Raw genomic sequence first — 27116 nt, forward strand, 5'->3', positions numbered from 1 at the left:
CAGATTTTGTTCATTATGGCACAATAGAGATGGGTGTTTCCATCACAAATTGAAACATATGTTCATCATGAAAGTGAATTTTACAGGCGGTGGGACTGCATATGAAGTGCATGCAAATTTGCCCACAAGACATTGAAGATGCATCTGTTCAACTTGTGCTTTTTCCCTTAGCCTAGTGACTTCGCCTCATAAAAATACAGAGACAAATGGAGAGAAACTGGAGGAAAGTAACGGAAATTTCATATTACAATTATGCTTGGGTTCGCAATATTATCCCGATAATCATCAAAATATGCTTAAAACTGTACGCTGCTACTGTAACTAGCTGCAACTAGCTAACGTCTAAATGTAAAAAATACAGTCAAATTTCTGTGAATAACACTAGACGAAAATGAATGTTATTTGTGGAAAATGTGAATACAGGTGGAGGAAGCTCTACTGTTTCTCCTCCTCCTATCTACATTTTCAACTATCTTTCCTTTTCGTTCAGGAATGTTCTTTGTTCTCCTGACTTGGCGCCAGTGTTCATCTCTGCTCATCTCCCTAGTATGTCAGTTATCTCCATCCCTGAAGGATGACTCAGTACAGACTGGTTTCCCAACCATCTCATTTCTATTAGGTAGATGTGCTCAGTTTCACAAAGCATCACTGTGACATCACAATCATGACTTTATGGTGCACCTTGAATAATAGATTGCTGTACGACATGATGACGTTTTCATAGAAACATTTTGTGCTGAGCAAATCCAAACTTCCTACTGCATTAAAATTTTGATGGTTACAACTGCGATCAAAGTCACATTTGTTACGTCACCATTAATCCCCTGCGACACTAATCGTATCCAGTCCATTGCCTACTGTTACATCAGAGGCAAGAAAAGAAGATCGCATTTCATCATCAATCTCTTGTGACAACTGTGCACCAACAAATCAAAGTATCTCTATCCGTGACATCACGATGAGTCACTCTGCCAGATAGATTGTGACAGTGCAAGTCCGCATCGTGACTAGATCGAGTTTGAATGACATTAGGAGGTCTAATGTGCACTTCTTGCCATCTATTTCTGCATCTGCATCAGGAGGGTTGATGCAGCCATCAGCTGAGTGGAGGAGGGATGGAGCGAGACAGACTGAGGGGGATCAGGAGAGGAAGAACCTTCCCATGCACACCACAGAGTGCTCTTAAAGCAATGCATAATCCCTCCGACAAAACTCACTAATGGCAATAAAGATGCGCTGTTTGTATGTCTCTGTGTACCCTGCAGTTGTGAATATACATTTGTAGAGGATTGTCTGTGCATGCTGAGTTTTTTTTAACCTGCCTGGAACACGTTGTCCACACTGAACGGTGTTATGCATGAGCGCAAGTGTGTGTGGTGATAACAGCAGTCATGTCTCAGGGTGATATTAGGTAACCAAACTAAAACTAATGCAGGCTAATACAACAGTCCTGCAATAAATTCTACCTTTGTGAAGGTTATAATGTTCAGCAGTTAGAGAATTATTGATAGACTGTTGAACTGCATCGTGTTGTACTGGCAGGTGTTTCTATAATTTGGGCCACTGGAATTCATTTCTATAATTTGAGAGTGAGCTAATCAACAGAAATACCTCTCAGCTAAGTGTACCTAATAAACTGGCAACTGAGTTTATATTTATATGTAACGGTAATAAAGCTGGGTATCATTTAAAAAAATGACGATGCCAGTACCAATACCAGTACCTTTAAAGTGATACCGATACCAATAGAGTACTTCATTAGATACGCATGATGTGAATGGAAGCTGTGTGTGTGTCCCACTGGCTAGCTATTCGCCGCTGCACTGCACATTGCTCGAACAGCGGTTACCACTAATAACGTTGTTGCGGAAGTGTAACGTCCACCCTCTAGTTCCCCCCGAGGTTAAAGCTGTTAGCACTGTAAGCACTGTTACCGTTGTCAGCACCGTTAGCTGCTAGCCGCCGGCTCAGACATCTCTGTGTTCAGAGCCATGTGCAGGTAGGCAATCCTGGCTGAATGGGTTGCAGCTGCTGCAGTAGTTGGCCAATCACACATCACAGTAAATCAAAGACCACTTATATTGATTGATTGGCTGGGAGTAAAACCATACAAATAGTCAGTTTTTCTAGATGTGGGCACAAAAAGGAACAATTGCAGGTATCATCTGACTGGAGAAATTTCATTACGACTTGGCAATGGGTTATTTTGATCGATACCTTTAAAGGCTATCGAGTGCCGATACCTAGTCCTACAAGGTAATGATAGAAAATTGCAATAAAGTAAATCATCAAATTGATACAAACCCCTGTAAATCCAATATTGCCATAAAGCCGTCCTGCTCATTGATTTGCAGCATTGCCAGCAATGATCTACTACAACCAGACAGATTAAAGGAATCACTACCTCGATAGAAACGGTTAAGCAAAACCTCTAGCGGCTGACAAATCGTGCACTATGTATTTTCTGGCATGTGGTGCTTTGAGCTCCATGAACTTATTGAAGTTACAGGTTGATTTAGGATACAGATCTCCCATGAATGTAATAATGGTATAATCGTTTTAAAAAAGCAAGAATTAATTGCTTGAATTAAAAAGCTGTTTTCATTCACTGCACCAAGGACTCATCAGTTTCACAGAATTATATATGCAAATCACATCGTACAATATGAAGTGGGAAGTCTAAACCCTCAGAGAGTTAAAGTAGAGCCTGCACACCAGAACGTCATTCACATTTTCCATGAACATCAAATAACAGTAAAGCCATTATAGCTTGAGGTAATGTTTTATCTTTAATAAAGAAGTGAATGGACTTTTGTTTGAACCTTGTTTGACCTGAATGTGTCACGCACTCTTTGTTGATGTGCATACTGTAGGCAAGGTAAGGCAAGTTTATGCGTTTAGCACATTTCATACATAATGCATCAATCAGGTGCCAACAGGCGATAAACCGGCAGATGTTGAACTCCTCGAGAGAAGTAAATTATGCTTCAGAGATCATATTGGGACAGTGGTGCATCAATGAGGGTGTGTTTTTACCTGAGGAATACAAAGTGAGGTGAAGAGAGAGGGCGAGGAATAGTGGAGTAAAAGGCTATATGAGATAATAATACGGTTGCATTAGTGACCATGGTAACATGTCTCATTTCTTCTAAAGAATATCAATTAGCTCCCATCTAGAGAAAATTACAGCACAGTATAATATTGCAAAATACAAGACGCAAGTACAGCGATTAGCATTAAGATGTCGTAATCATAATGCCGATAATTTAGGAGTAATTTGATATGATGGGGATGTTAATTGCTTTGCAGATAGTCTGCATAATAAAGATGGATTATGAGTTCATCTTATTAGCTCCCATCTCTGTGAGGACAGTAGTGAGAGAGAGAGAGAGAGATTGGTGGGGTGTGATGTTCCACAGAGCCTGATTCACTTTCACAGACACATTCAAGACAAGTGAGGAGAAGCACACAGGCGACACACGGAGACAAATATAAGCAGCGCTAGCTAGCATGCATTTCTCCATGACTCAACTGTCAGACTCTTCACACCTCCGGCAGAAATGAGAACGAAAGAGGGGCTGGGAGGACGATTCAAGATGATTGGAGAAAGAGTCTGGTTGAAAGATTAAAAAGTGCCTTCAAGAAGGGAACAAGGAGAAGCAAATGTTTCTTATGTTTGAGGTTTTTATATCATTCTGTAGCTTCCCAGTGGTGTTCTTTATGTATTTAAATCCTAACATTCAAATATTGATCAAAGTATGTATGCTTTAGCGTCAAAATGCTCGTTTCCCAAGCCCTTTTAAAAACCGTCAGACAGCCCTTTACGACGGGAAACTGAAGCTGTTATATTGCTCTCTTCAAAGCCACCAGACTCCATTCACAGAAATAGTAATTTTACCTGTCAGGACATGGGAGTATACACGTACAACCCCACTTCAAAAAATCTGAACTAATCCTTTCAGTTATTTCCAAACTAACGTTGACTCAGCTAGCGCTAGCGTTCACATTATTCATCACCTTATTGATTAGCTTCGTTACTGCTTTTTGCAACGATTGAGTGTTTCATTTGGAAAACCACGGAAAAGAACGCAGATGGACGCGTCCTTTAACACACAGGTGAAGTGTGAATGTGAGGTCATGATTAACGTCAAAAACATGAAGTGAAAGAAGAATAAAAGTTGTAAATAGCGTGGAGGGAAGTGACCGAGAGGAAGAAAAACAGACAGAGACAGTCATTTGTGATCGATGACGAGAGAGAGAGAGATAAGAGAAAGAAGGAGATGGAGTGTGATACAATGTGTGACTGTAGTGCGTCGACCGGACTGGGCTGGGCGTCCACAATAAGCCTCTGTTTTTGGCAAGTGTGTGTTTGTATGTGTACGTGCGTGCCAGCGAGGACAGTCCCGTGCCCTGCACAAACACTGCCCTTGTGCTGCCCTTGCCCCCATCAACCCTCACAACCAAACCAGCCCTCCCCTTACAACATTTCTCTCTCTCTCTCTCTCTCTCTCTCTCTCTGACACACACATAGCTCTACCAGCTCACACTGAGCTCCAGTAAAAACACCGAGACTGGAGGGGGGCAACAGGGTCACATGGCGCTGGTCACACAGTGCCACCCTACAATAAACACACTCACATGATTTACTGTATTTTGCAGAGCGGGATCTGTAGCTTCAGGCGGATTACTCACACCTTCAGTAGCTACAAGGGTCAACGCATCAGCACATGTAAATAAGCTGCTCTTCCAGTCAAAGCAGTGCTGAGTAAAGCCAATAATGTTACAGTAAATATACACCAGCCTTCCCGAGAGGCACCAAAACATAGCTGATGTTTACCATACCTTTAATGAAAAGCTAAGAGCTATGCAAACTCTTATCACAACCACATATCTTTATTCAAAGCAAGCCGCTGATACACACAAACACACCACAAGCACAAGGAAGCCTTACATGAAAAAAACCACGAATGCAAAGTTTGCGTTGCCAATCTGATTCTGTGAAAACAGGAAATGAAGAAATTAAATGCACAGGCATATCCTCACACAAACTAATGTCTTCTTTGCCTCGTCTGCTCTCGACAATGAATAGAGATATTTACAAAAATAAATATAAATACACTTCATGTCATCGAAACAAACATAAGATCTATTTTGAATATTATATTATGGGCTACTTCGTTCTCTGTAAAGTGACTATTTGAATAACTGGAGCATTGGGGGGGCCGAGCTTCACCCTTCTTTGCCTCAGCAGCATCCAATGATCTCAGACGATGTGCAGGCCGGCTGGTATGGTTCGGCCTGTGATGTGGAGTCGGATCGTGTACTAGCAGCTGCTCTATGAGGATGACATGAGGATTAGCCGTTGTTCCATTTGACACAATGACTTCCTTGGAAACTCTGACAAAGAGGAAACAATGAACAACTATCATTAGGGAGTGAACATGTTGTGGACATGTTTTTGCTTTCTTGAGGTCAATATTTTTCCACTGAAGACATTCGGGCGGCTCCCTCTTAGTCGACTAATCGGTTTTAGTGCTTTCTTCATGCTGAATGACTTATTTCTAAGAAACTTATGAGCACATCTCTGGTAAACACAAGATTGAAAGTGGTGCTTTTGTCAAAGTGAAACTCGGTTTTAGAGATCTGTCAATTAAATACACTACTCTATTAATCAACAAAATCTGACTCCATCTACAGTACGTCTTAACTTCACTTATTAGTTCAATTCTATGTTATCAAAAGATGTTGCAAATAGGCTTGTTACGGTTGTCGGGGTTACCCGGTGTTCGGGCATAAACCGATTACTTGCCCACCGCTGTTTTGCGTTTTTATAGAAATTAAAAACATATAGTTAATTTTCATGTATCAGCAGTCGGTGTACGCGGTGCGTCGGCGCCAGGTGGATGCCGGCGGCCCCACAGCGAAAGCTCGACCGGAGAGGCTAGACACACAGTCAAAGTTCAAAGTAAACGCTCTACACATATTGACGATCATCTTTTCTTGTAAAATGTCTGGTGTAACATCTGTGTTGTCACAAGTTTATTAACCGGTGGGAAAGTTTCCTCACCGTGACATCCCTAATCGCAAACACTGAAAAGCTGACAACAATACAGAAAATATTCATGATTACAGCAACTATAGATTATTTTCTTGATTAATCCATTGATCCACAAAATAGTTAGAAAATGCTCATCATAATTTCCCCAAAAAAGTCTTAATTCTCTGATTCCAGCTTCTTAAATGTGAATATGTTCTGGTTTCTTTACTCCTCTACGACAGTAAACTGAATATCTTTGAGTTGTGGACAAAACAAGACATTTGAGGACGTCATCTTGGGCTTTGGGAAACACTGGTCAACATGTTTCACCTTTTTCTGTCATTTTATAGACCAAACAACTAATCGATTAATCGAGGAAATTATCGACAGATTAATCGGCAATGCAAATAATCATTAATTGCAGCACTATTACTATTGCAGAAAACCAGAAACTATTCACATGTGAGAAGCTGAAACAAATGAAATTGAAAAAAATAATCTATTATGAAAATAGCTGCCTGTCTTGATCGACTACTATATTAGTCTAATCCAGGGGTCCTGGAGGCAGTATCATCATTTACAACCACAACAGATGAGTCTGATAGAACGATGTGAAAAACAAGTCCAACAAAAGAACAACAAAAGAGCTGTTCGTGAGGTCGTTTGAGGTCACTGCCAGAAGCAACAACTCACTTCAATGAGATTCTTCAAAAGCGGGAATTGATTTATAGAAAATCCCCAGCTTGTCACACAGCTGCTGATTATATCGTGAAACAGAGCAACGACTGGAAAGAAAACGGACAGAAATAACACTGAGCTGTCGTGAATGTAGTGGGGATGGCTCCCACACACACTGCTGATTTTTCAGTATTGGACTCCCAGCATCTTGCCAAACCACCATTTATCTCCCTGATAAACAAAGGGCCACACATTGGCACTGAATGACACACACAAACAAGACTGGAAATGGGAGACATTTCTTGGCTCCGGCTGTCATCTCGCTATAGAGGTGACTGGGTTGCTGGGAACACTAAGCTGCGGTAAATGACACGCTGATGTCCGCCTCTCCAGTTTATATATCCATCCATCTGTCTGGGCCGCTCTGCCCTGCCACCGCGTCCCTTTCTGTTTAACTATTAATATCGCACGCACAAGCCAATGTGAATCAATGCCAAATACATCTCTTGTTACAGCACACAGCATGCACGTAAACTGCCTATCTTTCCTCGCCATCTATAATTAGTTAACTGCAGTATATGCTCTATTGTCCAGCTGAAAACAGTCTAATTATACACAACGTCTGTAATACCTCGGGCAGCGAGGTCAGTGCCATAAAGATAATGCCACCCAAATACACTCCTAAGAATGAGCCCGAGGGCAGGGCTTCCTAGGATTGTGTGAGTCAAAAGGTTTCAACACACTGCTTGATGTTAATATTAAAAGCAAGAGAGAACTCAAGCGATCATTTCTGGGAAAACCCAGACGTTCCTCATTTGTCTTATGAGAAGCTATGTGATGATCTTGCAGTGCCATTAAAACTGCCTCTGCTCTGCGGTGATAATGCGGCGGTGTCGGTGGGAAGATCACCGGAGACAGAACATAGCAGGAGTAATTGGATCAAGCCATTTTTCCACATTTGAGTAGGAAGCATGGAGAGCAACAGGGAGCGCAGGTGGGAGGCCTCGGTACTGATTATTGGTGGTTATTGGCCGCCACCGGCACTGATTGACAGCAGGAAATGTGTTTTTTATGCTCATAGACGTCAACGCTGCACCTGCACTGCCACATTTGTAAAGCATTACATCTGAGGAGGAAGTGAAGACAGTGTTTACTTACTGTTCCTGCAGCTGGCACACATGCCATCGTGGTGAAGAACAGCAGGAAATAACCTCCCATTACTGCCGGTGACACCAGCGCCCCCACACACCTTAATAGACAGTTCTCAAGCCCTGCCAGGTCCCTCCATACTACAATAGGTGACACTTCTAAATATCTATATACTCTATTAATTTCATCCTTTTTTTTGGTTTTGTTTTGTTTGTTTTGTTTGTTGTTTCATTTTGTTATGTTTCATGTCAAGCTCTGAGCATCACCTTGTTTTCTTAGTCTTTTCTTGGATATTTCTCCACTGTTCTTATCATTGTTGTACTACTTGGAAAGTCACTGCTGTTTTGTTTTTGCACCAAGAAAAAATGCCTATGTACAGTATGTCTACATACATATGCCTTAGGGCTGCAACTAACTGATTATTTTCTGATTAATTGATTAAATCAAATGGCCTATAAGGTGTCAGAATATCGTCATCACAACTTACCAAAGCCCGAGTTGACAGGTTCAAATAGTTTATTTTATCTAACCAACAGTCCAAAACTCAAAAAGGTCTTCAGGTTACTGTCACAGAAGTAGGGCTGCACATTATTTGTGCAATTAATTGTGATCACGATTTTGGTTTCGCACAATTTAATGAACATGATCTGCGATATTGACATTTAAAATGAAGTGAAAGCAGCGCTCGGCTGATTTAATTTTAGGTAAAAGGTTTCGGTACAATTTAATTTTGCTTCTGGGAGATGCGCTGTGAATAAGGACCAGTCTTGTTTTGCTGCAAAGCTTTGTACATTAGCGGGAATGTAGCACAAAATTAAAGTGATATTTTGTGCCTAAAATCAATGAATACTTGTGATGAATAATCGTGATCTCAATATTGATCAAAATAACCAGGATGATCATTTCGGCCATAACCGTGCAGCCCTACACAGAAGACTGGAAAAAACAGCAAATATTCACATTTGAGAACCTGGCATTTTTGCTTTAAAAAAAATGATCAATTCAAATCAAAATTGATTAATTTTCATTCAATGGACTAATAAATATAACTGACTACTTGTTTCAGCTCTAGTGTGCCTCGAGGGCAAAGAGGCAGGAGAGCATGTGGTGAGTGACGACAGAGGAAAAAACTGTAACGAACAAACTATACTGTACTTGATAAGCAGCAGACTCACACACTCCACTTGTGATAACCACGGTTGGAGCGATAAACTGGGTCAGTAGTACTGAGAGTGCCACAGTTAAGTACTTTACATTTTCCATTCATCCAATCAGCACATCTGCTCTAAAAAAAGGGCCTGCTCATCAGCTCACTGGGCAACTACAGTGTGTATATATACACTTCTAGCCACTACTGCACATGATTTCCTGCACTAAGGACACACTTAGATAAACAAAGTCTGGCTAAAGACGGCACAAGATGCAATACTTGTGACCAGGAAATGACAAGTGCAGAGCCAAGAGAGGTACAAGAGAAAAGTAATGAAGCAAAAAGATGCTAATAATTTTCGCCTAGCTGTAGTGACACGAGAGAAAAACAATAACACAGGACCTATTATGTTGTACTGCCCAGACAAGTTCCGCAGTAATTCAGCAAGTTAGGAGGATCTAATGCATCCAAAACGATGCAGTGAGAGTGTACTGATGTGGTCTGACAAATGCTGGCTGACTTACACATTCTCCGCCTGTCAGGACGAGGCCTACTCTCCCAGATTTCAGCCAAGTCAGCGCTCCATTCCTCCTCTCCCACTTATACACAAACACACGGCAGCATCACAGGTGAAGTAGGTCAAGAAAATTACAAGATACAGCATGCTCACACACAGGTTTTACCTGCTGTTTCCTAAAGTCTCTTATTTCCTGTGCCTCTGCTCCTTGCTGGGGGTGTCTGGATAGCGGCTGGGACACTGCATCTAATGGACGAGAGGACAAAATTAACTGTTAGGGGAGGGGAAAACCACAAAATGTCTGGGAGCTGTTTCGTTATGTGTGTTCATACATTCCTGTCTCCCACAAAATTAGGTTCCCATACAACTAAAATGCATAACCAAAATACGTTTTGATTCTCAGATTATGGTCACAGTTTGAGAAAGTTTTAAATATGCGATTAACATTGAAACAAAACAAAAACAGAACAAAACTACTTGGTTAGGTTTAGTCAAAAAAACATCATGGTTTGGCTTAAAATGGCTACGAAATTGAAACAAAACCAAAATGCTACAAAACTACTTTTAAATTCAACGTATTTTCATTCACAATCGCTTGATATACTACGTTACCTGCTCTGCACGTCGCTCGTTGTACTACGTCACTTACTGTAGGCTGTTCGCAGACTTACAAAGGTATTTCTGATACGTAAAAGACAAATGTAATCCGCCACAAAATAGGTTTCCCTCCAAACGTAATTGAGAGTGCAGTTTAGTTGTATGGGAACATAATATTTAGGAGACGTGGCTGGTTCTCATTGCACGTAAGAAGAAGTTGGAACAGCTAAAGAACAAGTTTAAAACAATAAATGGATGGGAAACGGTGAAAAGTGAACGCAGAGAATGGAAATAGAACGAGAGAGATTATATACACTGAACACACAAGTCTGCATCACCTGATGTAAGCTGTCCCCACACACACTCACAGAGGCCCCAGCTGCCCCGTCATTCGAGATAAGACACAGAAAGTACAGAGCGCAGAGTGCCCCTTCTGACCCCGTCCCTCTTCTCTTACCATCTATTCCCTCCGCCTCCCTTTTCTATGATACCTAATCATTTCCTTTCCACTCTAGGTCAGATAATTTTAGAAAATCACTGAGAAAGCATATTGCCTCTACAAGAATATTCATCTGGCAGACATTTTTTTAATTCTGGAAAACTAAGAACAGTCAACTCTGAAACAACAAGCAGACGTATCGGAGCAACATAATTGGATGAATGAACACCATGCGTAGAAAACAATAATGTATGATTCACCGTTTCCATTTGAGGCCATTCAGTTCAAACAAGCAAACTAAATAAAAGTATTGCATGTAACAACCACTGATATTGACATATTCACTGTAGCCTGAAAAGCAGAGTAAAAACATGTTATTTTTCAGTGAGAGTGGAAGAAAACATCAGTCACACCTACGAGAAAGTCTGAGTCACATCTACAAGGTGTTGAATCCTTTTTAGAAAAGTCTTACAAGTATAATCCAAAGTGACAAAAGGAAATCCCAGCAAGTGGAAGTCAAACTATAATGAGCATCCAGCAGAATTTATAGTTAATGTATTAACTTTGTGTTTAACCAGAGCAATCAGAATAATGACTATTTATCTGTTTTCCTTATTTTAATATTTCACTTTATTCATTGTCTTTTCAAAACAAAAATTTGTTGTAAGTAGCTCCACCCTCTCGTGTCATTTCTGGTTGCAAAAAAACAAGATTGCGACGGCCAAAATGCCGAACTCAAAGCTTCTCAACGGAAGTCCACAAACCAATGGGTGACGTCAAGTGACTACGTCCACTTATACAGTCTATGACTGTGACAGGATCAGTGAAAACATCATGTTGTGGAGTCATTGTTACGTCATTCAAGTATGGGTCTGGGTGCATTAGGCATCTCAAAACCCAAAATCCAAATATGAAAGCTTAAAAACGAAGGACATGACCTCTGTATGTGTGTAAGTGCCCATGGCAGTCCATACAGTAGGCCTCTCTATCAGTACCATCTGCCTACAGTTCAAAGAGCTGCAACTACGGACACCAAGATGTGAACTGAGCGATACTGTAAACAAATATACTGTGTACAAAAATACACAGTGACGCAATGCACGGTGACACGCAACGCACACAGTAATCTTCCTGTTTTCCCCCGGTGGTTAAGATGCTCTATCTTGTTTACCAGGGTGTGACACAGAGAGGTTCACAAAAACAACTGTGGTGAGTGTGTGTGAGTCGGAGATGTTTTATGTAAAGTAACAGGGATATTTATACCCTTACAGCGGGTTTGAAGATAAATGAATAGAAAGAAGTGAGACTTTTGGGCATTAGAAATGATTTTGTGTCTCCACACACACAACTATAGTAGCTGAATGTGGGATGACCAGCTCCAGGAAGTACGCCGTTTAACACACAATGATAAAATCTCAGGCCAGAGACAGTCAATGTTTAACTCCGCTATTGGATTCAGCTCAAAGCGTCACATGAGACACAGCAAATGTGTGTGTGTTACAGTGATTTTAGGAGAAATTGAAAGAAATCGAGCAAGGCAGACAGAGGATTCACTATGGAGTGGTTCAGTGATGACGTTTTTGCTGGAGGGCCAACCCCAAAGTTAGCTCCGCCACGCTCCTCTGGAAACAACTGCACTCTAACGTCAATGGGTTTTTCGGCTGATGCCGAAAATAATCTGTGATTTAATAATGATTGTAAAACATGACCGTGACGTCCCTGTCAGAGCTCTAAATGGATTTCTTGTAAGCCTGAAGTTTGGGTTTATTGCTCACCATTACTTCTGTCATTTTTCAGGATCATGAAAATCCAAATGTCCAACTATAGTATTCTTCTCTTTAAGCCTTAATTTCACATTAATGGGCAATTACTTAAATCCCCAGCAAGAACACATGAAAATAGCTCGTAAGATCCGAACTTGATAAGGTCTACTGACCTTTAAAGAAGTGCATCTGAATCAGTTTAATGCATTCATATATCTGCTATATGAGATTATCTTGACATAACAATTTACAAAAAGCATAAATGCAGCTCATATCGATGAAAAGCTAATGTTAAACTAGGACAAAGATTACAATCCTACTAATGTTGTCATGATACTGCTAACTTCAAAACAATACCTAGAAAAATATTGATATTCAATACCATTTTCGATACCACGGGGAAAAATTGAGGTCTTAACATTTTTGCTTTTTATTAAAAGATAAATATAGTGTAGGTGTCAACTCGCTGTTGTAGAGAAGAGAGAGCAGAAAAGCGCAGCTGGTACCTGTGTATCGATACTGCTGGAAATGAGTTTTGAAACCATTTCAAATGTTATGTATCGATATTGATACTTCAATATAACACTAGTTCCTACACAAACCTATTTTAAAACCTTCAAATGAAAAGCTACAATTGGGAAAACTATAGCTAGAAGCTACTATAGCTTCTTTTAATCAGTCTTTATTTCAAAACAAAAAAAGATTTGTGACTAAAAAGGATTTCCTCCATTAGAGGTGAGCCTAACACAAGAGAACACATTCTATGAGACATTATTAGTACTTCTGGAGACTATGTGAGTTTGTAAGAGCATCTTATAATGCAAAGTACTTCATTTATACTGTAAACAGACATTTCTGGTCCGTTCTTTATTTGCGAGATACAGAGCGCTGCAGGAATGAGTCCTAAAACCTGGAAAAGAGTTAGCATTTTAGCACTTCTGGTTACCTCGTCTGGAAGTCAATGTTTTTTTTTTTTTTTAATGGGTTTTTAGTTAGATGCCTGAAATAAGGTCTGAGATTTTAGCGTTTTGTTCTACGATATAAAATACATCAATCAATATCCCGCTCGTGAATTTTGGAGCTTTTATGTGTATTAAAAAAGGCGGTTGCTAACAAGTGGCTAAATGAGACTACTAAACGTCATCACGCCGACACGTCCTCCTTTACAGCCTCACTGTGTATATTCGCGCTCATGCATAGCCTAGTGTTAGCTTTTCTGGTGATTGCATTCACGCTTCAAAAATCATAAAAGTGATGTTCATTTGTGAAGATTATCTTACAGAACAAAACTCGTAAGTATCAAACGTTTGTTTTGCCACAGAGCTTATTTTCTGCAGTAATCAAAAAGCCAATGGAAAAATCCCATTGGCTTTTTGTACGCCATTCTTGTAGCAGTCCATTAATGTGCAACAAAATGTTCTTTGTAGTCATGTTTTAAAAAAAAAGTTGTTTATTTTTTGCTATAAGTTTCATTTTAGTACATTTTCAGTGCAACCTCTAGGCAGCGAGGGATGACCACTGCACCAAGTTTGAAAGCAACTACGTCCATTCACTGAATTGAGGTTATTTCTGAGGGATAATAGCACTGAGAAAACAATTTCCAGCACAATGCACAGGGTAGTGGATAGTGACGCTGGCTTCAAGTATCTAGTGTGGTTTCTTACGCAAAAGGAATGAGGTACATAAACTCTGCTCTAACTGACTAACTGACCACACACACACAAAAAGAGAGAAAAAAAGGTTTTCTCAGAGCCTCCCCCCAAATTGTTGTCGCTCTTATCATTGTACAAACACCACAGTGAGAATCTCACTTTGATATGACTTTCTCTGTCCCCACTCCCCACATAACCACACACCCTTCCTCCCCTCCACCCATCCTCTGCTACAGGAATGTGAGGAATGCACAATCCTAAAAAGCCTCTCTCACTCTCCCTCACCTCGTCTGCCAATATTCCCTCTATTTCTCATTGCATTGGTCATGTGGGTCAGAGCATGCTCTCACTCCTTACTGGTCTCATAAAAAGCCTTAATTTCCTTCCAACCTTCAGACCGTAAAGGGCAGCTGGGAGCTCGTTTAAACAGGTGGTTTGTCGGGCCTTGAAGGGTTGCATAATAAACCTCCTGAAGGGCGCTCCCTGTCCTGAGACTTACTTTACCTAGCAATGACTCAGGCTTCTCTCATACACTGTTAATAGTTATACCTACGAAATACAATGCACTGTAATTTGTGCATATCCGACCACAAATTAAATTGTTTGTAATTCACGTAATCATCAACCAGAAAATACATAGAGTAGCGAAAGCTTCGTAGGGAGGAGGTCGAGGTGGATGGGTGGGTCGCCCAGGTGACCGGCGTTTATGTCTCATGTGAAACCATAAGTCGTACTTAAAGGCCCTGACACACCAAGCCGATGGTTGGCCGTGTGACAGTTTGGTGCGGTTGTTGAGCGTCCGTCTGCCTAGTTTTTCCAGTGTGTCCCGCACCGTCGGCTCTAGTCTGCCCGTGTCTGAGTTTTTCCGGCCGACTCAGCATGTTCGGTGAGAGAAATCACTCTGATTGGCTGTTTAGCTTAAACAAATCAGTGCACGAGAAGAGAAACGGAAGTGAGGAAAGCATCTTCATCTCATCTGATCATTCCATGCACGGACATTTTCACAGCGACATGGCCATTATTTTAAGCAAAACCACGATCTTTTCCTTAACCTAACTAAGTAGTTTTGTTGCCTAAACCTAACCAAGTCGATCTTTTCATTAACCTAACTAAGTAATTTTGTTACCTAAACCTAACCAAGTTGTTTCCTGTGAAGACGGAAGTTCACGTTGAAAAGACTGTATAAATTTAACGAGCGGAAATAGACACATGTTGCTGGACATTCGTAAGAATACAAATGAAAAAGGAGGAATAACTTTTTCGTAAGATATCACACGAACCGTTGTATAAGAATAAGTTGAATGACTTAACCCCAGGGCCTGAACATAAGCAAATACAGCCTGGATATACAAGAGGTAGACACAATATAAGGATGATGAAATGGAATAAATTGATATCTACTTCTGTCAAGCACAAGATGTCAACAATCTGCTAAAAAACATATGAGACATATGATCACTGTGATGGCTCTCCAGTAAGTTTTAAGTCTCTGGAAAATGTCAAACAATGACGATTTAGGAGGTAATGAGCTCAAAACATGCGAAAGGAATGCACCAGTACACTCACTCCCCAAACCAAGTGTGGTCTGAAGGGCCCTTACATTTGACCATGCGTCATCAGTGCCTCACCGTAAACAAAAGAGCACTGTCTGTCCATGTCTAAAAACAATACACACCCACTCATTAGCACAGTGGGATGTCTACAACCCAGAGAAACATGAGAAACACACACACACACACAGACAGGTTTCGCTCTCATCAAAGTATTTCATATGAAGTCTTTCAGTCAATGCATCATTGTGAGGTGTCTGTCTACCCATGTGGCCTTTCCCCTTGTCTCCCTTTATTTAGCACTTGCTTCAATCTCTATTTTTAGGTGCTATTGTGAGGCTGCCCTTAGGTAGGTGGAGTGTGAGTGCGTCTGTGTGTGTATTCTCAAAGGTTCCCTTCGGACGCTGTAAATCAGTTACTTTCCGGCTGCAGCCTGACTGAGCAAAGGTCCGCCTCGGCCGGGGGTAGAGCCCCGCTGATCACTCAGAAGACAGACACACACACACACACACACACACACACACACACACACACACACACACACACACACACACACACACACACACACACACACACACACACACACACACACACACACACACACACACACACACACACACACACACACACACACACACACACACACACACACACACACACACACACACACAACCAAAGACAAAGCTGTCACACCGTAATTACAACCCAGACAGACACACAATGATGTCGTTGGCTGATATCGGTCAGATGTCATATAGTTTTACAGGAGGAAGGGAAAACAGAAGAAAGAGAGATGAGAGAGTTAACAGTGTCCAGACTTGTGGACTTAATGACACAATGACATCATGAGGAGAGCATGAAGTTGGACGACACACACCGCTGCAATTTAACGCAGTTCAAGATAAATGTGATCATCAATTTCTCTAAAGGTATTCTGCACTAAACAAGCCAAATAAAAACAAATATGGGGAAGACGGGAAGACTGAATGCTGTGCAGTTTAGGGCTGCAACTAACGATTCATTTTCAATTATTTCCTCGATTAATCGATTAGTTGTTTGGTTTATAAAATGTCAGAAAACTGTGAAAAATTACGATCAGTGTTACCTAAAGCCCAAGAAGACGTCCTCAAATGCCTTGTTTTGTCCACAACTCAAAGATATTCAGTTTACTGTCATAGAGGAGTAAAGAAACCAGAAAATATTCACATTTAAGAAGCTGGAATCAGAGAATTTTTACTTCTTTTTTTAGGGCTCTCAAAGTTAACGCGATAACGAGAGTATTTTTTTTATGCTAAATGCAGTACCTGTGAGGGTTTCTGGACAATATTTGTCATTGTTTTGTGTAGTTAATTGATTTCCAATAATAAATATATACATTAATTTGCATAAAACAAGCTTATTTGCCCACTCCCATGTAGATAAGAGTATAAAATACTTGACAAATCTCCCTTAACTACCTTACATTTTGAACAGATACAAAATGTGCGATAATTTGCAATTAATTGTGATTGACTATGGACAATCATGCAATTCAATATTTTAAATATTTTCCTTAAAAAAATGACTAATAAATTAATTGTTGCAGCTCTACCTCAGTTCCACATTTTCTCAAATGTATCCATACCTTGTGTGACAATTTAATTGCAGAGAGTATAATTAATATATAATTATTAAGCCAAATGCTCTCTATACTGTATCCAGTCCCAGGCATCTGGTGCAGTCCCTAAACAGACACTTACAACATGTTTATATGAATAAAAATGTAAGCAGTTATGTGTGCATATGTGGGTGGAGGAATGTTGGAAAGATGGCAGCATGTGACACCTCCGTTATGTACGCAACATTCACATTTAACCATAGGGCTATATGCATATTAAGATATCACAAGGCTCGACGCGTGCTCTCAACAGAATGTGTGTGGGACAGCGTGTGTGTGCATCATCAGCAGCAGCAGCAGCAGTTGCAGACAGCGACCTGCGCTGTGAGAAAGCGTTGCCATAGAGATGTGAAGCTGAGGTTTTGCCCTCTCAGGTTACAGAGTGGAGGCTGGAGCCCCCCCGAGGGTGGCAGCATAACTCGACGTTATCTATGCATCTAAGGCTGCCGCGGTTAAAGCTGCTGTATCTGTGAGCATACAACGAGCTACCACGGCAACCACAGGTGTCGTACCACAGACGCCTGCTTCTTTTGTTCTAAAGTTTTTGTTTGATATGATTGAACAAATCACTAAAACTTTTTTTTTCTCTAACTCAAAGTGTTATGACTTCTTCTTCTCATGGCTCGGATACAGATTAACAAAACTACACACACATTTTTAGTGTTTATTTGAATATGTAAACCTGTATCTGTATAAAAACAATTAAAATACATTATTTAGAACATCTATTGTGTGTTTAAATTGTCTATTTTCTAATTTTCAGATGTCAGTGGCCTGAAGTAAATTATATTTGCAATGAATTTTGCATTTATTCTTATGCATTAAGAGAATATAAATATTTGTTGATCTTTACTGATTTGTGTGCATTCAGTTTCCACTGTGGTTTCAACAAAAGTTTGACCTCAAACCAGTCTTTAACAGGAAATTGTCACACATGCTGATGCTTTTCTCTAAGCAAAGGTTAACCATCTTTGCGTCACGCATCATTACCCAAGACACTAAGCTAATTAATCCTGTTGTCTGCCTTCATACCCTTATTATAACCCCAAAATCTTTGCTCATTCGGGGGAAATTAAATGATTCCCTTTTATATAAAATGTAATCAGATTTAGGACCAGACAGACAACAATTTAGTTGTTACCATGACAAAAATCCCGGACAATATGTAGTATCATATGACAAAATTCAATATTATAAATCAGCATTCCGGGCCGAGCTATAGATAGCAGCAATATGAAATGTGATAACAGACCCTCCTCTCATTAGATGTGCTGCAAATATAGACCCTAATAATATACAGCCTGTGAATAGTGTGTATAAAATGAACTGAAGCCTGATTATAAGAGCTAGGATTCACAATGTTTTAATTCTACTAACCAATAAAAATACAGTCATTTAAATTATTTTCTTTTATATGATACAGATGTGTATACAGTCCCAATATCATCAAACTTGTTTTTGCAGGAAAGTTAGGAAAGTACACATGACAGTAATTGTTTTACTAAATCAGCAGTTGTCTTAATGTATAATTAACTACATGTAATCAAATTACATGTTTCTTCTCCTGCCTGGATGGATGAGTGTATTGTTTTAACTGGACATTGCACCTTGTATCACATGCTGATATTTGATCATGTGCAATGTTGGCTTACTGACTCACTGTCACTTCACTGTCTGACTTGCTCAATTAAGAATAATGGGCTACGACTGTGAGTCGACAGCTAGACAGCAACTTTTTTAATGCAAGAAGACACCAAAATGTACACTATCTAGTCCTTTTTGTAGTTTGTCTTCTATGGGGTTTGATTTTGTGACAGAGGAGCTGCCGAATGCAATGCTGTTTATCAGCGAATTTTCAAGACAAATATGCCACAACAGCAACACGAGTCTGTGTCCCTCATGTTGACGGAGTCTGCACTTCCTGCATGCATAAGTGATCGAAGATGCTCGGATGTTGTTTCCATTTGGTAACTGGAGAGTCTGTTCTCTTCAAATTTCATTCACAAATGGAGAGCAGAAAGCGAGTTTGCCTGTACAACAACAAGATTAACTTGCCACTGGTGACTGCTAGGGCTGGGATGCACACCTATCTCCCGATTCGATACAAGTCCGATTCGCCAAGTCCGATGCTAGCTCTCCCGTCAGCTCCGTTCTCTTTATACATCAATGGTGAGCTCCATCGGGGCTAATGGAATGCTCTTAACATAAATGTCAATATATGGGTGTTCTACAGTTGTAGCGTCGGCCGATTTGACCACGGAGATGCGAGTGACGGCTGGCTTGACTGCACGTTACCGCAATACAATAACGTTTCCTGTCCATGACAGAGTTAGCATGCAGCTTTTCCTGGCAATGTGTGAAACCCAAAGTGTTTCCATACTTTACTGTATGTGTAGTGTTTACCACTTTGGATTTAACATGTGAAGGTGCAGGTCATATCCACGTGGACCCTTCGCCAATTTCTACTTTCTTGTTTCGGTTGACGGATACGGAACAGATATGACGTCACGTTACTCAATAAAACAATAAAAGGGGTGACTTCCTTCTACCTCCGTATGGACTCAAATGAAACAAAAATATCGATTCAGGCATTAAAAAACGATTTCAAAAGTCACGATGCATAGGTGAATTGATTTTTATTTTTCCCACCCCTAGTGACTGCTGAGGATGCTTTCCAGCCCTGAGCTGGTTTGTAGCATTTACTGCACACTGCAGAGTAAATGTGTCTCTGACCATATCTGCATCAAATGCATCTTTTTTTATAGTCAAATGTAATGTGTTTCAGCTCTGTGCGCTCACTGAGAATGAATTAAAGGGAGCCATTAGTTTATAATGTTACTGTGTAGACTGCTTTATATCACCTCAAACATCTCATTTAAGATCTCTCCCTCTCTTTTATTTCACTGTACCTTCTCTGGCATTTCTCTCTCTCTCTGTTCGTTACGTCTCTCTTTCCCTCTCCTGCTGTCTTCTCTGCATTCCTTGGCAGGTCTCGGCCTGCTGTGCAGCAAAGTGAAGAATTCCAACCGGCTGCTCTCATCTCACAGTCAGTCACATTTCTTTCTACGGCAATTTCCACTCTATGTATAGTTCTATAATAGGCAGTGAGCTACAGTTTGCACTCAGCTTAAGTGAACACTAAACGTTGCCTTTCCTATGGCGAGCACTGGTAGCAGATGAGTTTGTGGGGCTCGAAAAAGAGAATTGTTATCATGCAAGCTGGCAGACAAATTGTGAAAGCCAGCTTGCACAAAAACACACACACACGAAAAAGAAAACACATCAGCTGACTCGCTTTCATACTACTCTGTTGGAGGATGTTACGCAAGCCTTTCACTGTAATGAGGGATGATTACTTTAAAAGTATAACAGCAGGAAGTGTGAATGAGTGTCAGAGAAAGTGAGAGTGAGAGAGAGATAGAAAAATAAGATAATGGAGATAGGAGTACAAATAATAAGTAACAGTTGCGACACACACAGGTGCTTCACTGCAAACAAAGACACTGACAATAGAATATACAATTCAGGTTGCAAAAGTGGGTCTCTCTTTTCATATGAAATATGTAGGCGTTTCATATGAATGTGTTCATTGAAAGACACAGCGTTTTCTCTAATGCTACTCCTCTGCTCGGTCTCTATGCAGCTCAATAATGCTTCCTTTCAGAGCTCCAAACACAGCCGGCAATCAGTGAGACAGAAACTCAAAAGGTAGGGAGCATACTACAAAACAGCTGGTCAAGGTCCGGACCACTGGCTCATAATACACATAGAGCCTGTCTGACACACTGTGCACGCATTGCTACCAATTATTCTCCATATTAAGCCTTCAAAATCCACCTTTTCTAGTTTGTTTTCTTATCCTGCACTTGGATTTAAACCCTGAGCATTCTGTCTTAGTACTGTTTTAGTATATTTAGGTTTATATGCAGTGCGGGGAGGGATGCAAAACCGAAAGGTAAAATAATGAACTGTTCAATAACAACAAGTTCAAACCGAACCGTGGGATCTTGAACTGTTGCACCACTATTAAAGACAGGCCTGCTAATTATTTGGTGAGGTGCCAGAGACATAGAGGAGGCAATTATCTGAACATAGGCCTACTTAACTATTAAGTAGCCTGCATTATTTCATGTATAAAATCAGTCTTATGGCTTCATATTAGGGCTGTCAAAGTTAACATGACAATAACGCATTAACGCAAATTTGTTTTAATGCCACTAATTTCTTTAATGCATTAACGCAATCGATCTTCCGGAGGTTGTATCGGGCTCAGTTTTAATACTAGAGTGAAGATACTGGCATCATATGAAACTAGAAAACCTAAGGCACCAACCATGTCAAACTAGCGCTAATTTTTGGTGAGGAAAAACTGTCATGGCCATTTTCAAAAGGGGTCCCTTGACCTCTGACCTCAAGCTATGTGAATGAAAATGGGTTCTACGGGTACCCACGAGTCTCCCCTTTACAGACATGCCCACTTTATGATAATCACATGCAGTTTAGGGCAAGTCATAGTCAAGTCAGCACACTGACACACTGTCAGCTGTTGTTGCCAGCTGTTTGGGGCGGCTGTGGCTCAGAGGGTAGAGCAGGTCGTCCACTAATCGGAAGATTGGTGGTTCAATCCCCAGCTGTTCCGGTCACATGTCGAAGTGTCCTTGAGCAAGATACTTAACCCCAAATTGCTCCTGAAGACTGTGCCATCGGTGTGTGAATGCTGAAATGTAGTGTTTTGCTCTTCCTAATGTGCAAAACAAACCAAACTGAAACCATGACCCAAAAAACATAATATAAACCGATCCGTGGGCATGTTGAACCGTTGCAACACCAGCGCAGTGCAAGAAAGTATACACCAGCTAGTGTTGCCAGATCAGATTGACAGTTTCCAGCCCAATCACATCTTAAAACCTGCCAAATTCAATAAAAAAACAGGCCAAATCCCAACCTTGCCAGAAACCTGTGTAAAACTATTACATGTGCAATAGAAAACACATCATGAGCGTATAAAGCTTCATATCAGCATCGAATAACCAAAGATAAAATGTAGCGCAACCCACAAAGAGTGCAGTCAGACAATCAAATACACAAATTCCCATGTCCATATCAATGATGATGACGTTAAGGTAAGTAGGTCCTCCCTTAACCCCAATGACGATTGAATACAACTCATGTCAATCATATATTTTTCAAATAAAACGAGTCAATAATAGGAGTGAGTGGACACAACAATGTTTACCGAATTTTGCTAACAAAAGCAGCCCAAAATTCATCTACCAGCCCAACACTATTTCCCCCCATCCAACGAAACCAGCCCAATCTGGCAACACTGACTCCAGCACATTGGACTCAACAATGACTAAAACATTAAAGTGTTGACTTAGAGCTTTCCCACAAGGTTCACCCAGTATGAATGTGATGTGAACGCCCTTAAAAGTTGAAAGTCAGCGTTTTCACCTCATAGTTGTTGTTTCATTTGAAATCCAACATAGTGGAGTAGAGCCAAAACTATGAAAGTTATATCACTGTCCAAATAGTTACAGAGTGCACTGTACATTTAGTTTGACTATGCCGCAACATGCTTTTACACCTTGCTGTTTTGATGTACAACGATACATGCTACACCAACATAATGTATTATTGTTCTGATTGCTGACACCGAACACACTGCAGTATGTAAAGCTGTATTAGCCACAGGGCTCCTTGCTCTAAGTCTAACCTTTACCTCATAATTTCACCATGCTGTTAGTCCCACAGACACCACATTTCCCTTTCACTGTTAATTCAGCCCCAAACACCCTGTATCTATCGTTCAAGTTGCTCAATCCTAAACCACAACATTAATCAGAAAATGACCTCACTTTACAGTGACTGTTCAACTTTGTAAGACTGACGATACAGGATATGGACGTCACCGCAGTTGCGAAACTTCTTTCTTGTTTTTGTGGGACACTTATTTAGAATTCTGCTTTCATTTGAACCCAGTTACTCGGGAGAGGCCTGCTTCGGGACTAAATCTGGCTTGGAGTAAATAGCTGCATTGTTGGCTGGTGTCTGTGGAGTGACGTCAGTTGGTCTTATCAGTGTTCTCTAACTTTACCTCAGAGGGGGCCTTACAGCAGACCCCGCCCAACAAATGAGAGCCAGGACCAGTGCCTGATCAAAATAACATAGTCGAACGCATCCGCCTGGGTGACCTTATTTCAGAGAGTGGTAGTGCTGTGTCAGTACAACAATTAACAGCAAATATTGGCTAATTCTCTCAGGAAATGCTTCTCTCCTTTTGTAACATGCTGTGTGGCTCTAAGATTCTGTCTCTGCAAGCATCTATTCAGGTTGGAGAAATCAACTGTGTGGGACAACAGCACAGCTGGAAATGTGTGTGAACTGCTGTCAAGATGCCTTTAAATGCTTTCATCACTGTGGCAGAGAAGATTACACTACTGAGCAGTCAACCTTTAAAGGAACAGTGTGTAACATTTCAGGGATCTATCAGCTGAAATGGAATATAATATTCATAACTATGTTTTCATTAGTGTATAATCACCTGAAACTAAGAATCGTTGTGTTCTTGTTAGCTTAGAATAAGCCCTTCATATATACATAGGGAGCGGGTCATGGAGTCCGCCGTGTTTCTACAGTAGCCCAGAACGGACAAACCAAACACTGGCTCCAGAGAGAGCCTTTCACGTTTTTACGTTACCTGAAGACCACTGTAGTTTTCTGACATGCTTGTGAAACTGTGGTAACGTGAGCCATAGAGTGTAAAACAGTGCTACCGCCAGCCGCGGTCTGACATCCGTTGCTCCTAAAGTAGTGTTATTATGGTAAGGATGGCACTCGGTGGCTCACGTTATCGCAGTCTTGGAACGGGAGGAGTGAGCGGAGGAGTACTCAGTTGGTTGCAATCTGCAACCACACCACTAGATGTCATTAAATCCTACACACGTTACCCTAAATGTTAGGTGTGTTTGTTTTAGGTTTATAAACAATCAAACGTGAAATATCAGATTGAGTCTCATGCGACATAGCCACGTGGAAGATGTTAGGTTAGGGGTGGATGATACGGATAAAGTCCTGGGTGATACAGATAAAGTCCTATGTCATGGTACTGAATGTAATGTACATTTAGATCATGATCTCTGAAAATTAAACTGTTTGTTTATAGATAAAATAACCAGATGTTTTTGGTTAATTTGGAGAGTTAAATCCTATAAATACAATAGAAACCCAATATTGCTATAAAGCAGTACTGCTGCTCATCAATTTGCAACATCTTCTGCAATGTCCTAATACAGATGGCAACCTGATATCCGGCCAAAGCATGTAATAGACCCACCTGTCCACGAGACATGGTTAGCCTTAAAAGAAGTACGTAATGAAATGGTGTAGCAAAATATCTAAAGGCTGAAACATTTTTCACTGTATACACCATTTTGCCCTCAGGCTAGTCAGGTGCTGCTGAACATACTGTAAGCTCACATGAGGGCACCCAGGTATACACACACACACACACACACCTGTCAGAAAACCTGCATTTGTTACATCGTCCTCATGTTGCCCGACATTACCACCACAGACCTACTGACACAGATTGAGCTCAAACTAAACTGTAATTCATAAATCCATTTATCGTGAGCGGAGGGCCCCTTTTAGGAAAACCCAGCCCGAGGATGTGTAAGGATTGTCGCTTGCCAAACACAAACAACTTAGCGAGCACACATAAAATCAGTCACGGTAACAATTTCCATGCATACAGGTGCTAAACGTGCCATGCAGCTGGCACTGATCCAATACGTTTCCTGAGAAAGAGGACTGCTGAGACATGCCAAAACCTGAATCTAAATTACGACATTTCTAAAGAAGTAGCTTAACTGTCAAGTCACCCACGGGCTTCTTTCAGGTATAACATATAAAGATGAAATGACTAGTTGGGACAGTCACCAAGTCAAATTAATCCATGACTATTGATTCATGAAGGTTTTTATGAATCAGCTTTAGTTCCACGACATCAGGAGGATCTTGTGACCTAACGTAGCAGCTAAACTCCACCAAAGATATTTACTCTGTGCAGACTTCTGTCTCTGAATGAAATAAAACCAAAAGGTTAATATGGCAGAAAAGCTGACTGTATGAATCATTCTGCATTCTGCAAGGTTTCATATCCTCTTTATTTGGTTCTGTTGACCATTTCTCAACAACAAAACAGTCACATAAGTCATCAGTGACACAGCTTAGAGTAGCATATAGTGCCTCCCAATGATCCCTTAGACTAGGCTTACTTTTGGTTTTATCGATCTGTGTTCCCTGACTTGGGGACCAGGGGTCAGGGGTCACTGAAGAAGATCAGAATGAGACAAATAATAGTTGAAAAGATTTCACTTCAATTCAGAAAAAATGAGCAAAAAGCAAAAAGAGAGGTAGGAGTCTGCCACATGAAAACCTTTTAGAGGACACATAATATGAAATTACACAGACTTGGCTTGTTAGTTAACAGCAAAGTCCAAGTTTAGAGGCTATAAGACCTGTGACGAATAAGCTGAATAAAACAGCTAAATGTGCTTTTTGTCATTGTTGTCAAAGTAGTCAAATATAACACACACTCCTATCCAAAAACTCAAAAACACAGTTAACATACAAGGAGTTTGGTTGAGAGGTTGAACCGCTCTGTTCTGTTCTCCTATGGAGGAACCACTGAACAAACTCATTAACTAACTGTATTGTTTTCTCTGTTTGCGGCTGAAGTCAACAGCTTTCTTAACTATTTTGAATCCTTAACATATCCTCAGGGTTTCCTGGTATATTCGGCATACATAACACTTGATTTGCATAACATTGCAACTCATAAAACTGAAGTCGTTACACAATTCATTTGCTTTTTTTCATGGCAGACAAACAATTAAACCAGATTAATTTCAACTAAAAATGGTTGATGAACTAGTTTGCTGGATAAATGTCGAATTAAAAATGCTATACAGAAGTTATTAAGTTATTCTCTCCGAGGCAGGGTGACGTTAATTAGTCTTATAAGAAATGCAACATTTAATTGATACATTAATGAAGGGAGTTCGGCGCGAGGTCGTCACTCTGCTACAATGTATCAATTAAGAGAACAAGTGGTCTTACCTTCAGTGACTGTCTGCTGTGGGGTCGTGGAAGAGAGTACCGGGTTGACCAAGCAGCTGAAAGTTAATACTGCTGTTCAGTCTTCACGGCAGAGTAGTTTGACGTCCAGAAAGTCTGTGTGACAGACGACCCACTGTCAGTCCAGCCGTGTGTCTCTCAGGTGTCTCTACGCAGGTGAACCATGGAGAGGTGGACCAGGAGGAGCTCGGCTTTGCTTCCTGTTTGTTTCAGAAGGTGAACCACCACCACCGTTGCTTTTTCCTCCGCCTGCTCTCCCTCCGCCACCAGCTGTCAAGTCTGAGAGAGTAACAGAAAAATATAGGACTTCCGCTCAATAAATTCAAAATAAAACCCCCTTTACTGATGACTCAGTAAGACTCTGAAAAATGCCTAAAAAAAAAAGTTTGAAAAATGTTGGAAAAAAGAAGTCTGAAAAAATTTCCGTAAAAAACTATGTCTGAAACAAAGTCTGAAAAAAGTCTGGAAAGAATGTCTGAAAAAAAAGTCTAAAAAAATGTTCATAAAAAAAAAGTCTGAAAAATGTCTGAAAAAAAGTCTGAATTTTTTTTTGTTGAAAAAATGCTGGAAAAAAAGACTGAAAAATGTCTGAAAAAAAATTTGAAAAACGTTGGAAAAAAAAGTCTGAAAAAATGTCCGTAAAAAACAAAAGTCTGAAAAATGTCTGAAAAAAAGTCTGAAAAAAGTCTGAAAAAAAAAGTCTGAAAAATGTCCCCAAAAAAGTCTGGAAGAATGTCTGAAATTTATTTTTGAAAAATGCTGGAAAATAGACTAAAAAAGTTCCGT

At 40.5% G+C, this 27116-nt stretch overlaps 1 protein-coding gene across 2 annotated transcripts in view; it reads right to left on the reverse strand.

The window, feature by feature from the left end:
• Nucleotides 1-26617, reverse strand: part of pik3cb (phosphatidylinositol-4,5-bisphosphate 3-kinase, catalytic subunit beta) — a 63819-nt gene extending 37202 nt beyond the window's left edge. Inside the window, exons 1-2 of one of the 2 annotated variants that reach the window (XM_037776099.1) lie at nucleotides 26313-26617; nucleotides 9698-9777 (exon numbers count right to left, since the gene is read on the reverse strand). The gene's annotated coding sequence lies outside the window, so the exon portion shown is untranslated. Of the gene's footprint in view, nucleotides 1-9538; nucleotides 9559-9697; nucleotides 9778-26312 lie in introns of those variants that run through there. The other variant, XM_037776100.1, reaches the window with a different exon arrangement.
• Nucleotides 26618-27116: the final 499 nt, after the last annotated feature.

This window comes from Sebastes umbrosus, chromosome 7 (genome assembly GCF_015220745.1).
Source record: "Sebastes umbrosus isolate fSebUmb1 chromosome 7, fSebUmb1.pri, whole genome shotgun sequence".
NCBI lineage: Eukaryota > Metazoa > Chordata > Actinopteri > Perciformes > Sebastidae > Sebastes > Sebastes umbrosus.